The sequence below is a fragment of the Zeugodacus cucurbitae genome, chromosome 2 (genome assembly GCF_028554725.1).
Source record: "Zeugodacus cucurbitae isolate PBARC_wt_2022May chromosome 2, idZeuCucr1.2, whole genome shotgun sequence".
Lineage (NCBI taxonomy): Eukaryota > Metazoa > Arthropoda > Insecta > Diptera > Tephritidae > Zeugodacus > Zeugodacus cucurbitae.
The window spans coordinates 61496476-61514845 of NC_071667.1; the positions used below are offsets into that span (position 1 = coordinate 61496476).

General features: G+C 34.7%; 1 protein-coding gene across 2 annotated transcripts in view; it reads left to right on the plus strand.

The window, feature by feature from the left end:
• The first annotated feature begins 5061 nt into the window (after positions 1-5061).
• The window catches only part of LOC105216776 (serine-rich adhesin for platelets), a 164715-nt gene continuing 151406 nt past the window's right edge, over positions 5062-18370 (plus strand). The window contains exon 1 of one of the 2 annotated variants that reach the window (XM_054225427.1): positions 5062-5918. The gene's annotated coding sequence lies outside the window, so the exon portion shown is untranslated. The remainder of the gene's footprint in view (positions 5919-18370) is intronic. The other variant, XM_054225428.1, reaches the window with a different exon arrangement.

Here is an 18370-nt window from a genome sequence, read left to right on the forward strand (position 1 = left end):
CACCAGTGGTTTCATAGATATCATTTAAGCACCATTCTAAAATTAAAATTTGAGGTATCGACATATTCAATTTAGACTTGTTCAGAAATTACGAACTCTTCGATGACTGATATCTCTATTCACTAATGTAAATTTTCGTTTTTACAAAAAAAGTATTTATCCATTCGTTTAAATTAATATAGTCGCCTTTAAATCAAACCCCCATTCAATCGTCGAAACATTACTTAGCCTTTGGCTCTTTCAGTGATTTCTCGTATGATTGCTTTAAACGACGACCTTTAAGGCTCTCTTTATTTTTGGAAATATGAAAAAGTCACATGGAGTCATATCTGGCGAAAATGGAGTCTGGAACAACGCTATAATATTGTTTTTGGCCGAGTATTCATGAACAAGCAACGAAGTGTAAGCTTTTAACAAACGAAAAACGCAAAGTAGTAAGTAATAAAAAATATATTTCTTCATAATCCGCAGGGAAATCACACCATCTTAGCGTACGAAGTACTCAGACTGTCACTGGCCGATTATTATAACGAGAATGTGAACTAGCTCCTATGGTTATCTTTTTCTAAATAGCTAGCTTTCAGCTATGATGTTCACTCATGCTATTTAAGAGGTCATGGTTTAAATTTATTGTTTTTTATACTCTCGCGACAAAGTTGCTAAAGAGAGTATAATAGTTTTGTCCACATAACGGTTGTTTGTAAGTCCTAAAGCTAAACGAGTTAGATATAGGGTTATATATATATCAAAATGATCAGGGTGAAGAGTAAAGTTCAAAGGTTGTCTGCCTGTCCGGCCGTCTGCCCGTCCGTGCAAGCTAAACTTTTAACACGTGTTCCTTGGCACCATAAAAAGGTTAAGTTCGAAGATGGGCGGAACCGGACCACTGCCACGCCCACAAAATGCCGATAACCAAAAACACATAAAGAGCTATAACTAAGCCATAAATTAAGCTATGAACTTAAAATTTGGTACAAACGATTGTTCTAGGAAGGGGCATATTTGGATGTAATTTTTTTGGGAAAGCGGGCGTGGCCCCGCCCCATACTAAGTTTTTTGTTCATATCTCGTAAACTACTAAAGCTATATCAACGGAACTTTCAGGAGTCGTTTTTCTCAGGCCTTTCCTTATATAGTCCAAAAATGTAGAAAATCGGATTATAACCACACCCACCTCCCATACAAAGGTTATGTTGAAAATTACTAAAAATGCTTTAACTCAGTAAGGAAAACTAACAGAAGCCTTACATTTCATTATAAAGAAGGCACAGAAGAGCTGCCATTCAAAATTGTAAACAAAATTTTTAATGGGCGTGGTTCCGCCCACTTATGGATCAAAAACCATATCTCCGAAGCTACTCGACCAATTTCAATGAAGTTCGGTTTGTAATATTTCCTTTGCATTCCAATTATATGTTGTGAAAATAGGCCAAATCGGTTCACAACCACGCCTACTTCCTATATACCTGAACCTTGAAGACGATCTGAACCGTTTAATTTACAATATATAAAGTAAGCACTAGTGAAGATATCGGAATAGAACTTTGCACAAATCCCGCGTTTATAGTGTGGCATCACCCTTCTAAAAATCGTCGAAATCGGACCATAAATTTTCAAGGCCCCATGTATCGAACATGACGACCTCAGGGCTTCTAATTCTTTTTTTTTTACCGAAAGTATAGGGAAGTCTCTCAGATATTTTGAAGAAATTCGGAGGGAATACCTTTCTTTTAATAATATGGGCATAACTTCCCCTAGCTCCCATATACCTTATATTAGGGTTTCCAACATTTAATGGCCGAATATGTGGGTCAAATTATTTGTTATATTAATAGTTTGTTTGTTAAAAACACTTAGCTCTTCCTTACTTGTTTTATTTTGAATTGAAAGTACTTGATTTTGGGTGCCATTGCTCCAATTGTTGCCTTAAATAAGGCTTAGTGCTTATATACTTAACCTTCCGTCGATAGATCTCTTTGCCGAAACCTATGCGGCAAAATCTGCGGGGCGACTACTGGCGGGAGGAGAATTTACGTATAGAACTTTTGGCCACAGCTCGGTGGGTAGGGGCGGTTTGGCAAGTACCGACTACTTGACCCGGGTGAACTTGGGAAAAGACGGCTGGCGTAAGGGAATGATAACCTCACGCAGCACATTGAATATCTACACGGATGGCTCGAAAATGGAGGACGGGGTAGGTGCTGGAATATACTGTCAGGAGTTAGGTGTAAAGCAGCCTTTTAAACTTCCGAACCACTGCAGTATTTTTCAAGCGGAGGTTTTTGCTATTGGGAAAGCCGCAGAGCTAGCCCTCAATACAGCAGCCGGCTACTCCAAAGTCAATATCTACGTAGACAGTCAAGCAGCAATCAAGGCAACAACCTCGGTTTGCATTTCGGCCAAAAGTGTTTTGGATACCAGGATGGCAGTGGAAAGAGTTGCTAGGAAGACGTGTCTTCACTTCTACTGGGTGCCAGGACATAAAGGCATTGAAGGCAACGAGATTGTGGACGAAATTGCCAAGAATGGTGTAAAACTGTCCTCCGGAAACGCGACCAACATTGACAAACCCATGCACTGCCTGTTCGATGATCTGAACAGGGGCATGAAAAGGAAAATCCTAACACGTTGGACAAATCTACCGGGGTGTAAAACCGCTAAAGCCATGTGTAAAACCGTAGACCAGAAGTACACCAAACTCATTCTGTCACTCGATAGAAGGGACTGTAGGAGTTTGGTGGAAATACTCACGGGCCACTGCCTGGTGGCGGCACATGCCTACAAAATGGGACTTACAGATCGAGATGACTGCAGGAAATGTCAAGAGCAAGGTGCAATAGAAACAATGAAGCATCTTCTGTGCACCTGCCCTGCATTGTCAAGGCAACGACTTCGCTACTTGGGGGCCTCACAATATGAAAATCTGGAAAAGATATCGAAAGTGAAACCACAAATGCTTTTAAAATTCGCGTCAAGCACTGGCATCCTAAAGGATGACTACTCCTCGTGGACAACGTGACGGCACTCCATCTGGTATCGCAAAGAACCTAAATAGGTCTACATATGTGTGGCATATTAGTCTACCAGTTTAACCTAACCTAACCTAAGCTTAGTGCCAAATGGTTAAGGATCACATTTATCTCAAGGATTAATACCACTTAGCTACCAAGCTATCAACCTGCATTAACTGTTAAGCTTGCATTTATAAGTTGCTAACAACGCATAGATGTGTGTATGTATATAACTATATACTTATGTATAAGTGTATGAAAGTACTTAAGTGTTTCTTATTATTCGCAACTTCCACCAAATTACACACATTCTTTTGGTATAAAAGTGTGTGAAGCAACAAACAAAAAAAAAAAAACAAAATATGCAAACTATGTGCTTACAATAGCAGCAACATGTTGTTGCATTTGTATTTATTTATAAGAAAATACTGGCAGCGTCATGCAAAGCGACGCAGGAATGTGGCTGAAAAGCACTTAAGCTGACTGAGAGCGCACAACAGTGCACTTATGAAGTATAAAAGTCAAGCAGATTACGAACATACATACATATGTACATATATATATGTATACTATATATATATGTATATACACGCATACATACCATACAGTTAATGCAATGCCGAAAGAATGTAGAGAAATTGCAACAAAGCGCAAAAAGTTGGAAATTTTTTTTTTAATGGCAAGCAAAAGAAAAGCACAAAATTTAACTGTTGAGTGGGGAGAGGGGAGAAGTGTAGAAAGTGGGGGGAAATCCAAGAGTTATTAAGTGCAAATGTGTAGATATGCAGGGATATATATGTATATACATATGATAGTTTGTTATCAGCGCATTGAGTTGAGTGGGTGGTGCCTAGAAATAATTACTCATATAATGTTTATATGTATGTGTATCTGCACATATTTATATCAACTTTACATTTCGTCTTGTGCTATTAACATCGCTCGCAGCCGCGCGGCACAAACCCTCGCACTCATTGTGAAGACCTCCGCTGTCTGAGAGCCACAACATTGCGGTGGGTCATGGTTAGCCCAAGTTGGTTGTGTGAAATGAGGGTCGGCGCATAAATTTTTTCCGCGTTACTTTCGCATATGCTTATGTGTTGGAGTTGTGTGTGAAATTCTTACTGGCATTGTTTAGAGCGCAGGCGAGTGAGCAACTATGCAGCATATACATAAGTAATAATGGAGCTGAGGGGGCCAAGCCAACAGCTAAGGAATGCTGAAATAATGCTTGACATGCCACAGTGTGGGAGCGCTGGGTTAACTGCTTGCCTGGTGAGGGAACATATATTCATTGGTTGTGAGCACGACAAATGTAATTAATTGATGTTGACGACGCATTGCAGCGGCGGTGGCAGCAGTGACAGGGTTGCGCATTTTAAATGATAATGGGATAATGCTAATGACGATAATACGCTTTATAATGCCATGGTGTGTATTATTTAGTAGAAGATGAGTCGAAGAACGGTCGTAAAGAGACAGTGCAGCAGACAAACAAGTGAACTGTCGACTCGCACGCCGTTGCAATGGTGTGACTTGAATAAGGAAAATCTTTAGCGGCGGCGACACTGTAAATATACAAAAACAACAAATATAACTGTGTGTGTTTGTGAGTAAGAGAGATAAACAAAACAAACACATAACAGGCGGTTAAGCGGAGGCAAAGCAACTGCGGTCTTTAATTGAAAAAAAAAGTGGAATGTTGAATGAAAGAACATGAAAACAGCACGGAGAGGAAAGCATAAATATTAAGATAAGAAGAAAGAAAACACAAAGTCAATAAGCGCAACAGGTAGACAGGTATGAACACACGCATATACACACTCACACACACAGAATATAAGTGTCTTTATGCACAAATACGAGAAATGAGCTCCACCAGCGACTGCCAGCCCTTCGTGAGCGCACACCACTTGCTGCATACCTGTTGAGCGGCGCGCTCACAACAAAAGTCTACAAACTCTACACACAGCTATTGGCTATAACTCGTTTGCTGTTGCTGGCGACTTGGCTCTGAGAAATCACAACGTTTGCCGCTAAGATCAGTTAATAAACGGGGTTCAAAGCGAACGTATCGGCCTTAACGTGGAGTTACGGTATTATTACCGAGGCGCGGGTGGTGTGTGTGTGTGTATAGGAAGGGTGTGCGCTTAGGCCATAATATAAAGGGCATATAATAAAGAAGGAAGCCGAAGTGCATAAGTAAAAAAACAAAAAAAAAAAAAATTAAATTAAATTAAATAAAAAATAAAAATAGTAAGCAATACAAATTGAAGCGAAGTACATGCAAAGTGCAATTTCATTGAGAGCAAGTATCGAATAAAAATCTGATAAAAATCTGCTCAGTGCAACGCTTATATCACGCAATACAAATGCAATTACAGTTATGAGTTGTGCGCGTACATATTAGAAATAATTTATGAAAACATAAAGCCGCAATAATATTTTACGATTATAAAAAATATGATCATATATCTAACGAATAAATAACGAAGTTAATTTTAAAACAGTAGATAGCGAAGCTACGACGACACAATAGCAATAAAATAAACTACAATACAAAGTAGAAGAGCGCTCATAAATTCTAGTGACTTGCGCAACGAATAAATATTTATAAACTTACTTAGCGAAAGCCGCAAAAAAAGTGGTGCAAAAATCGCAGAGAAACAAACAAATAAAACGTCAGCGAGAAAACAGCTAGTAGAGCAAGCGTTAAATAGCACTTGTGAATACATGCAAATTAGTAAAGGAATCTCATAAGACAGCGCTTAGAGAACGACTAAGCGACAAAGCTAAGTGATAACGAGACGAAAAGCAATAGAACGAGTGGAGTATATACACATATGTAACTACACACATATAGTTAGACCGAAGAATATAAAGGAGTCAAAACTAGTGTGCAAAGTGGTAAGCTAATAGAAGAAGTACTAGTTTTACATAATAAACAGAATTAAAAATTTTATATTGAAAAAATATTTCAAAAATAAGAGAACATTATAACAAATAACAATTTTCGAAATTTCGAAATTAAAATAAACAATCGAGTTCGAAAAGTTAAGAAACATAAAAATATTTAAATTATATAAATTAAAACAATATATGATTACATAATACAATCATTTTCGAAAATTCGAAATTAAAAAATTCGAGTTCGAAAAGTTTGAAAAACATAAAAATATATACAATAGATTAAAATGATATATATTTGCATAATAGAAATTATTCGAAAATTCGAAACTAAAAATAATTCGAGTTCGAAAATTAAACAAAAAAACCTAAAAATATTTAAATACTATAAATTAAAATAATATACAGCGGAACCTCCATAACTCGAATAACCATAATCCACAAAACAACTTCGAGTTAGAGAGACTTTTCATTAAAACATATAAATTTTCAAAAAACTGTAAAATCTAGATTTATACACTGTTTTATTTATTGACTTCCCATAAATTTTTATGACGTCTATATCCCATGCCTTTGTTAGATGATTTATGCAATCCATAAGTGTATTGTTATATTTTTTGTTTGCCACCATACGATATAGAGAGACTTTTTTAAGATTCTGCCTCGATAGTAAAATTTTAAATTTTGTTTTATGCACTGACCAAAAAGTTCGATTTATGGAAGGAGATTTGCATGAAATTTGACTTCTATTGCCAATTCAAGAATTCGAGTTATGGAAGTTTCACTGCATATATAAACATTATAAAAAATAATATTTTCGAAATTTCGAAAATTAATAAAAATTCGAGTTCGAAAAATTAAAAAAAATATATAAATAATATAATTAAAATAAAAAATTATTGCATAATACAAAATATTCAAAATTAAAAAAATTCGAGTTCGAAACTTTTGAAGAAAACATAAAATTATTTCAATACTATAAATTAAAATAATATAAAAATATACATTATTAAAAAAATTATTCATATGCAAACAATAATTTTCGAAATTTTGAATTTTTCAAAATGAATTTGAATTCGAATTTGAAAAGTTGCACAAAATATAATACAATAACTTTTAAATTTATTCTCCAGTGAAATTTTCGAAGTTCGGAAACTTTCAAAAAGCAATTAGAATTCGAAAAATTAAAAAAATATACATAAATAAAAATATTATTAAATGTAAATATATTACAAAAATTTTCGATATTTCGAAATTTTCAACAATAATTCGAAAAGTTACAAAAAATATAATACAATAACTTTTATAATTTCGAAAATTTCACTTAAAAACAATTCGATGTCGAAAATTTAAAACAATATACATAAATACAAATAATATTCAATTTGCATATAATAGAATAATTTTCGAAATAAAAAAAATCGAATTCGAAATGTTACAAAAATTATGATGCAATAATTTTTGAAATTTCGAAAATTTCACTGAAGAATATTTAAAAGTTGTATGCAATCTTCTTTTTAACATTAAATAAGAATTAAAAATTAAAAAAAAATCGGAAATTAAATTTAATAAATTATGTATGTAAACAAAAAATTATAGTACAAATAAGAAATATAAAATAAAAATTTTCTAAAATTTCCCTAAAGAAGATTTGTGAGCTTAACGCAAAAACTAAATACTTTAAAGTATTTAAAAAATCTCACTCATTCTAATCCTAAGCGCTGCTAATCTGCTACATACAAGCTTAAAGTATGCGCAGATGCATATAATAAACTTGACTGCAAATGCTAAATCCTTATACTAAACGCAAGCAAATGGCTCACAAAGCCATATCAAGTTAAGCACATTTGAATTGCAGTAAAAACTAAAAATAAATGCAAGGAATGAACGCTGTAATACACATAACCGGATATTAAATAAATAAAACAAGAACAACAACAAAACCAAGGCAGCAATAACACGATACCATACACACTTGTATAATACATACATACAGGTGTATATACAGATGAATCTGTGTTTGTGAAATTCCAGCACGAAAGAAGAGCTCAATGCTTACGCACATCTTCACATACATACTCGTATATGTATAGATATTAATATATATATATATATATATGTACATATAAATTCATGCATTACTGAGCCGCTCACATGCGAGTCCTATTTACCCATAAGCAATTGCTGGATACACAATTTGAAATCGAAGCAAAGCGACAGACAAAAATACAATCTTATAAGCATAAATTCTTCGTACGGTCAACAAGAATAACAACACCAACAACACTAACAATACCACCAGTACAACAATAACAACACCAACGCCTTCCGTACAAACATACTCACTGACGTCAGGGCAATCAAATAAACGACGACAAACTGACCAAGCCAATTGTTAAGTCAATCATCGGATATTACAAACGACAGGACGTGTGTGTGTGTTGCTGTTGGTGTTGTTGTATCTGTGTCTGTGTATGCTTAGCAAGTGTATATCGAATTGACGTTTGAGCAGTGGTGCTGCCCGGCTTTGGAGTGAACCCATTATTATTGAAGTATTTTTAAAATGTAATTGTTGTTTTTGTTCTTAAATTGCACATTAAATATTAACGGGCGTATAATTATTTAATCCCTTCTGCTCGATGCTCCACTTTTGCCTGAAATCAATAACTATTTTAGATACTTGACACATGGTTAAGCGCATGGCACTCGTAATTGCTGTGAGGTATAATCTAATTTTGCTAAATTAGTGTGCGAAAACTTATGTGATTGTTGGGTTTATTGTTTGGATGGATTCGACGCAAGATTGGGTTTTCTGATTGGAATTTATGTGGATAGCCTGTATATTGAATTTGAATGTTTTCTATAGATTTTCATATGGAGATATAAGTGAATATTTATGACACTCTACAATATTCGGTTAGGTATGGAACCAAACTAACTTTGTCAGTGATATTGTGTTATAAGTAAAAAAAAATATTTTCTACGTCTTTCGAAGATAGATACCAAAATCGAAATATTTGCCTTCGAAGTTCATAATTCTTGTTAAAAAATTTATTAGGTTCAATGTTCAGAAAAAGGTATATACAGAGGTAGTCAAAATTATTTACACATCGGACGTTTTTCTACAAGTTTCACACAAAAAGCTTTCGCTTGTTGTTGTTGTTGTCGTCGCAGGGTAACAAAATGATATGTTGTTGTAATCTATTTGATCTATTCCTAAGCGAATGAAGTCAGTTTGGCTAATTTTGACGAATTATGGCGGAGATATAAGCAAATGAACTACAGGCTCGCAGTAGTCAAAAGTATTTACACACTTTTTTTTTGCGTCAAATGTATTTACTCACGGCGATTTAGCCTTTATCCTTGGATTTGATTTAAACAAGAGTAGTAATTGGATTCTATTGCATTCATAACAACCTAACTCAGCCTTAAAATATAAAAATTGGTAAATAAAATGTCGAAAATAAAGGAATTATCGATTATAACTAGATTGGAGACTGTAACTAAGGTTAAGACTCGGGTTTCGGCTTCGGAGTTAGTAAAACTTTATATTTGTAAATTTGATATTTAATTTTTTTTTTTTGAACAATTTTTACATTCTTAATTCAATGGCACACTTTTCTGCATCGAACAAACTCGTATTTAGTTCTTAGTCCACAATCATTAGTATAGTACTCGAATTTTACAAACTCAAATTACTCCATCGTTTATGGGGAGACTCGTAGCGACTTAGGGGAAGTTAAGACTTGACTCAATATGGTACGCTCTCAGGAGAATTTAATAGAATATACAGAGATAATATACAAAGATAAATTCGATTTTATTTTTTATTTTTTTTAATGAGCTTTAAGGGGGAAGCCTGCTTTAGAGGCTACAAAAAATCTATATTTTCAAGAATTTGTTTGGAAAGGAAAGAAATGTCTGATTGAAATGAAACTTTTAGGATTTATTCTTATATATTTGAAGAGTCTTCATTCATTCATTCATTACATTAGATATTCTTCATGTTTGAAGAAATTTACAGAGGCGCCTCGAGTGTGCAATTTCCGTGTGGCGGGCAAGATGCAGGTCGCAATTTTCATCTGAAACAAAAAAAAAAAACAAACGAAATTTTTAATTTTCAACAGTGTAATTCCTAGGTGAACCAAGAAAATTCAACATAAAGTGAAAAATTCAACAATTTTTCGCAGATTAAAAAAAAAATTACTTTAAATAGTTTAAAACCCGGATAAATGATAACTTTCTTAAGGTAATTTAGGTTCATCTGGAAGAGAATTTAATTCCAAATATAACGCATTTTGATAGGACGTTTACTTTTTTTCCTATCTTATCCGCCAATTTGAAAAAAAATCATAAAAATGGAAATCCGAGAAATCGCGTGTCAAAGTTTTCGTACACAAAAAATCGTAAATTTCTTGAACTTACCCTATTAATATGCTAATCAGCGATTCCTGCTCCACATAACTGTCCTTCGGACTCTTAAAAAAATGGTTTTCGGCCAATTGCTCGCAAAAAAAAATTGATTTTTTGAAGCCTCTAAAGCAGGCTCCCCCCTTAAGGGTTTATTCCAATGTAACCCGAGAAGAATTAAGCGATTTTCGATTTTTTTAAAGAAAGTACTCTATCAAATGTTACGAAATTTTTGGGGCATAATAAGGTATATTTCCAGCGATATTTTATGATTTTTTTTACAAAAATATTGAAAAATAACGGAGAAATATGCTGTCATCGGAGGTGAAAAAAAAAGTTCCGCAACTGCTGACATGATTCCGGTCGAATGACTAGCTGAAACATATAAATTCAAAAAGGCTATTAAAGTTGAAGGTATTTCTCATACAATGACCTACGATTTTGAATTTAACAAAATGACGTAGTTCTGAAAAAAGTGTCGATTTTTAGGTTAAAAAAATGTAATTTCTTTAATGCACTTGACAATTTTCAACCAATCAAAAAGATCGTAGGTCATTGTGTAGTAAATATATTCGAGAATACTCAGTTTATATTTGAAGTCGATCGGTCAATTTCTCGTTGAGTTATGATGCCAGCAGTTTTGAAAAATTTCGTTTCGAGAAAAACTACTGGTAAACAAGAAACCTATAGCGATGTTAGAATACGGCTTTCTTGGGATACAACAAAATATGCCGTGATTTCGAGCATAGCTGTTAAAGTTCTGAAGATTTTTTTCTTCAGTGTTAAATTTTTAATTAGAACTTTTCTGAAGATTCGATCTAAAAGACATGTTTTTCGAGATCTATCTAAAGGACCCCATGCAAGCTTTCATATTTAGTTTAATACAGTCTTGATATTATCTTTTCATAAGAATGACTTTGAATGGACTTAAGATGTAGCAATTTTTAGTTTTGAATAAATAATATGTTCAAATTGTAGTCACACTTAATAAAAGACCTGCTCTTCGAATTTTTAACTTTCTCATGAATGATGCCTTCTTCATCTCTACTCAAGAATACCCAGAACTATCACAAAAATAGTAAACAAATCGAAATTCTACGATTTATTTTCCTTGTATTACTGCGTAAAGCAATTGTTCTCAAGTGCAATACAATTGTAGAAAAGAATGCTTCCTCTCCTTCCTCTACTCTGTAGTGAAGGTTGGTGCTAAGTTGCTAAATAAATAAATAAAAGTAACAAAGTGAAAATCACGTGCAAATATATATTTGTATATGTGTAATATAAGTAGACAAACAATAAAACTAAGTAGACATAACAACAACAACAACATCCAATATAACTAAATACAACAATAACAAAGTTAGCAAGACATTTTAATATCGCTTGATAAGTACGAGTACAAGTGAAAGCACTTAAGTAACAAATTAGCAAGAATTTTCGCAAAATCATTTTCGCCATGGCAATTCAACGAAGACGGCAACAACAAACAACAACAACAAGCATTGCAATCTACAGTCAACAAGTCAAAAAGGATTATATTTACTGAGTTGTGAGCATAAAAGACAACGCAGCAACACAACACAAAATAACGGTATTTACGAACGAAATTTGCATGAGAGCAGCGGCATATGGAGATTTTCGACGATTAAACCCAGGAGCCTGTATATGTATGTGTGTGTGTCTATATTTAATGTTGCCCACGAGTGGATGCTGCCATTAATTCACCTTTAAAACGTTTGCTGTCGTTGCTGTTGTTCTTGCAGGTAATTAAGGCCTCGGCTTTTGTTTCCAAAATGCTGTTTCGTATCAAATATCGCACTCGCATGCGTTCTTTCATACTCTCAACGCGCTACAGACGATGGAATCGAACGATTGCGCTGGCTGCACGAGTTGTGCCATAAAAAGCTTTTGTGCCGATGTATCGTGAGCTGCGTAAGCTCCATTCCAGTTGTGCGTACGTGTGTGTTTTCAGCAATTGGAATTTTAACGGTTTTATATATTTTTTTTGTGCTTACTAATGTGTAAATTTAATTAAAAAGATAAGCCAGCGCAATATGACAGCGAAAAATGCTGGAGAAAAATTCAATACAAAATAAATGAAAACAATTGCAACGCAAAGCTTAACCCTTGCGCGCGATAAGGTTAAAATTACAAAAATAAATTAAATTTCAAAAAAGTTTCTGCATTCTTCTTCATTTGCCTCGCATATTGCACGGCGCTGCCGGAGTAAAGTAAAGTAAAGTAAAGTCGAAGGCAAATATTTACACTCGCGCGCCACGTGAAAGTATGCAAATGTTGCCAGGTGTTTGTGTTTGTGCGGTGTGGGGGAGGTGTTGTGGCGGCATCACACATCTTCGCTTGGTGTTCGCAACCAGTTGCTTTGGGAGTTGCAAAGTAGTTTTCATAGCGTACACACTTAAAGACAATTTATGAAGCAGTTCTTCTTATATTCATATGTACATGCAAACATTGAGTATAATAGAGAGCGCGACCTTTATTTATACCCGTTGGACATACATACATAAGTCGATATGTTCACATACGTAAAAAGTACTGAGATTTTTATAAAAATTTAAAAATGGGTGTGGGGTCTAAAATCATTTTTCAGAAACTGCTCGACTGGTATATGCGATTTTCTTGATATCCTGATGTTACAGTTCGAAAATGTGCGAAAATCGGATAACATCTTCGCCTTCTTCCCGTATATTATATCACAATTTTAAATTCTAAATGATACTTAAGCGGTTAGCGGTAGTCAGAGACATGAAAAAATGATAATTTTCAGTAATTCTTTTTGCTAATAAATTGTGTTGTTTTACAAAAGTAATAATATGGCATTATTACACAATATTTTGACTTGAAGTCACGAAAATTTAGAATTATAATTTCCAAAGTTATAGCTGTATACCGTGACAATCATAAGTCCTTGTAGATTCATCTAAAATCAATCGGATATGAAAAACTAGTTTTAGAAATATATAATCCTGGGTCTGATCCAAACCTTTTTGTTTTTTTTTACAAAAATTAACAAAATGTGGAAATTTTTTCTAGATTTTCGGGAAAAAATCAATAGCTAAAAAACAAAAAACAAAACAAAAAATCTTCGATCCGACCCAGGATTTTTATGTATTCTAAAAGCTATATAAATTTCATTAAAATCTACCGAGCGGTTTTCGAGTTACAGTTTTCACCAATTTAAAATACATAGTTTTGAGAAAAACGCATTTAAAGTTTCACACTAGCGTTTTGGAGTATGCGAACGCTCTTTCCTACTTGTCGAATAACTCGAAAAGTAATTATCGGATCAACTTCAAATTTTCAGCGAATATTTTTAAGATATTACACTCAACGAGAGTGCAAAGAAATTGAATTTTTTGAAAATCCTGACTACCCCTAACCCCTTAATGAATATATCTTATAAAACTTTGCACAAATACTCAATGGGAGCTGTAGCAACACTCATTCAAACATTGTCGAAATCGGGATTTAAAAGCTCCAGATACCGGACATAAAGACCTCAGTGCCTTGGACTAATTTTTTTAATCTCTCAGATGTTCTTAAGAAGTTCAGAGGGAATGTTTTCCTTATAATAGTGTGTCACTGTGTGAGAAATGGGTAAAATCAGGGATCTAATTTCGCCTAGCTTCCATGTACTGTATATAAATATTTGAAAGCTTCCGATGAGCTTTATACCGCGAATGTCGGTTAATAAGTGAGATATCTTAGTGAACGTAAAATCTTGGTTATAATTTGGCTTGGTTCCAAAAATAGAATTACCCTAGTCCCCATTTACTACATATATATAATGATTTTCGTTATTCTAGTGAACTTTATACCGAACATATGGGTTAAATTATGTGGTATCTTAATACAATTTTATACAGATAGTTTATGGAGTATAGACCTTCCTCTAGCCCCAATATAATAATGTAATCGGTCTAATCTGTGGTCTAGTTCCCTTAACCCTAATATAATAAAGTTCATTAATATCTGAAATTGTTTACTTTGAGCTTTGCGAAATTATAAAATGTTCGGTTACACCCGAACCCAACTTAATCCTCCTTGCTTATTTGAGAGCTAGAGTTACCAAATGGGTATAATTACCACGGTTTTCCATACTGTTATATATACACTGGTTAAGTCTGGATATTAAAATTTAGAAATGTTTTTCCAAAGAATTGTATCTTCAGAAAATAAAATTGAAGTTAATCCAGAAGTCTCCTACAACACCCTCATCCTCCTTGCGACATACGTATCTATAACATATGCGTTCCCATATTACACGGAAGTATTAAAGCAACACAAAGCTTTTGATTGAATTTATAACAACGTGAAAAAATCGAAACGAATCGAATTATCAAAGATTTGAGTTATCGAATTTCGACTATTGGCATTTAAGTGCACAGTCGTGCTCCCACTTCGAACACTTCATCTGCGAATGTCTACAACACACTCATACAAATGTGCATTTGACTCTCTCAATGCTTTTACCATACTTCATATCCTACTTTTTTTTTTACTTGTGGCACTCTTGGCCATGCGTTTGCCTGCGCACGTGTGTGTGTGTGTCTCGATTGTTGCAGCCGGCTCATGTTGCCTGTCGTTAACTTTGTTTTTAGTGTTTTTGTAATGGTGTGTAATGTATGTATGAGTATTTTAAAATTTTCTGCACGTTGTTTGCCGTTGTGCGAATCCTGTTTGTCTCTCTTACCGTTGGCATCGCTTGTTGCAAATACAACTGTTGCTAGTTGTTGTTGTTGCGGCATATGCGGTTGTTGCTTTCTTATTGCGCGTGTTTTCCACGCGTTACAGCTGCTATTTTATTGATATCTGATACGAAATACGCGTACTCATGTAGCTACTTATTATTTTTGTTGCGCATCACCCTTTCTCTTCAATTCTTGACTTTCTTGTTACTCCCTTAACGCGCGTTGGAAATGCGTTTTGCTTTTCTTGCTTTCAAATTTACGCAATTGCTCAGGCCAACATTGACAGTGTGTCTCTGTATGGATTTGTCTTAAATTTTAAGCAGAAAATATCAGCGATTTGTTATATAGAACATCTCCATCGTCTTAAGCTGCTCTGCTATACGATTCAGATATGTATTGTATGTTTTTACACTTTGTGATCATTTCCTTCTCTTTATAAATCAACTATTTGTACAAGTAGAAGAACGCTGCAACTCGCCTTATATGTAATCTTACGTTTTCCTCGTCGTATTTCGTAAGAGAATTTTCATGAAATATTGTATACGATTACGATGCGAAAACTCCAAAGTGTATTTTTTTTAAGCTGAGAGAGAACCTCTGAATATCCTACTCAAATTCAAATTGTCCTTTTTTTGCAATATTGATTTGTCAATGTATGTTTAAGGCTGACTATATTTTCGGTACTGAGGCCATTATTAACAAAACTATCTTCAACTTTGAGGTTGTGGCTATAAGCTGTATTGAAAGAGTCAATAAGAGAGCATTATACATATATTTATGTTCAGGAGGTATTTCCTTTATTTCAAATTTGGTTCTAGGATTGTGCTGGCTTCGTAACATATATATGATGTGTATATATGTGATTGGCGTTCAACCGTTTAGCCGGTTATAGCCGAATCGATGAGAGCGCGCCACTCCTCTCTTTCCTTCGCGGTTCGGCGCCAGTTGGAGATTCCAAGTGTAACCAGGTCGCTCCACCTGGTCCCTCCAACGGAGTGGAAGCCTTCCCCTTCTTCGGCTTCCTCCGGGGGGTACCGGGGGGTACTGCATCGAATACTTTCAGGGCGAATACTTTCATGACCTACCCAGCGTAGCCGCTGTCTTTTTATTCGCTGAACTATGTCAATGTCGTCGTATAACTCGTACAGCTCATCGTTCCATCGTCTGCGGTATTCGCCGTTGCCAATGTTCAAAGGACCATAAATCTTTCTTTCGATAACTCCTAGTGTCGTCTCATCTGATGTTGACATCGTCCAAGCTTCTGCACCATAAAGCAGGACGGGAATGATAAACGACTTGTAGAGTTTGATTTTGGTTCACCGAGAGAGGACTTTACTATTCATTTGCCTACTTAGTCCATAGTAGCACCTGTTGGCAAGAGTTATTCTGCGCTGGATTTCAAGGCTGACATTGTTGGTATTGTACGAAATTATATACGACTTCGAAGTTTGACTGTCAACAGTGACGTGGGAGCCAAGACGCGAATGCGCCGACTGCTTGTTTGATGACAGGAGATATTTCGTCTTGTCCTCATTCATCTCCAGATCCATTCGCTTCGCCTCCTTATCCATGCGGGAAAAAGCAGAACAGTTGTTGCTTCCGATGATATCAATATCATCGGCGTACACCAGGAGCTGTACACTCTTGCAGATTGTACCTTCTCTATTTAGCTCTGCTCTGTGGTATAACATCCACTTATTAGACAGGTCTTTCTAGATTCAACTCAGATCTTATAAAAGAGCTTTTAAGTGGAAAAATGTTCACAAAAATACTAAGATTCGTACAGTTGTTCAGAGTATAGTGAATCTTACAACTTGACACTTTTTATGGATGATTGACTAATCACGACCTCTATTTTAAATATGTTTTCAACAAGGATAAACTCAATATTAATGAGGTTTTGTGGGATTTCATAACCTATAAAGAAATATCTATTAAAAACCCGTTGATCAGGAAGAACTTGCCTTGACTAGAGCATAGAATAACATTTACATATTTATATATAGTAAAACTTCGTTTAACGATGAGTTTGAGTCTTGGGTTGCAAATATATTCTTCACATTTTTAGCTCTAGTGAACTTCTGAATATTAGCTTTACATTAAAAGCTTAGCTTTATATCAAAAAACATATGAGATACTAGTGCAGTGATGATACACTACTCACACCAATAGTTTGAGGCAAACATTTTCATTAACTCACTTTTCCTTTTGCTAAAAATAATTGTATATTACAGGGTTCACACACTTCCGGTGCAGCTAAGATTATTAAATGAATTTTCTGGTAAACAAAAATTTGCTACCGTCACACTTGCGTCAGAATAGTTTGCACGCACATAAAAAAGTTTTTTCTCCATTTTTATTCCAAAAAAAAAATCCAAAAGTTTTCCTTAAATTTTTAAGTTTGAGGGTCAATTCTATTTTTAAACCTCCAATGGGGTGGCAACAACTATTAGGTGGCGCTCAGGTTCATTTACCGTGAAGGATTGTTTCCCAGAATATTTAAGTAACTGTCATATATTATACACAGGTTTGTGTGATTTGTAAGTTTTTAGGTTACACCTACTGAAAAATTTCCTATGACGGGTTACATGTTCTTATAACTATATATATACACATATACATATATTTATAAGAGTATGAGTATGGTATATATCCCCAATTGTGAATGTATTCCCCTTTGAGTACACGCAAATTTAATACGGGTGTTTTTGGTGTATTAAGGCGACTCTGATGCTAGTCGGATTTTTATAACGGCTGTTCTAACCTAAACTTTTACGAGCTGTGAACTTTCAATCACCATCCATTTTGACTTGGGGTTTTCATTCTTTTTTTATTTCTACTCTAATTGCATAGTGTCAATTTATATTTTTGCTTAATGCGTTCAATTTATTGCAGCTTAAAATGCTTTAAAATTAATCAAAAAATTTACAATAACAATTGATGTCTGCAACGCATCTGCCATTTTGTTGGCATTTTTATTTGCCCGCTTCCTCTTTAAGCTTGGCGACAGACATAACAATATATGTCTACCTGTCATCAGGCATATCTTTACTAATTTATTTTGTATCCCAAGCGTCTGCGACACAGGAAGAGAAGATGACAATCTAAATTATGATTTTATACCCAGCGAAATACTTAAGATTGGTTAGGTTGACCAAGTGGTTCACCAATGAACTGGTTTTTCAATATGTTCCTGGTAAAATGGACATATAATATAGAAGCTTCTATAAAAGCAATTGTTTCAAGAAAATCGGTCGACAGATTTCTCGAACAAAACCAAAGGGGCCATGGACTTCAGCAGCATTTCTCATAACTATTTCAGACAAGTTCTAG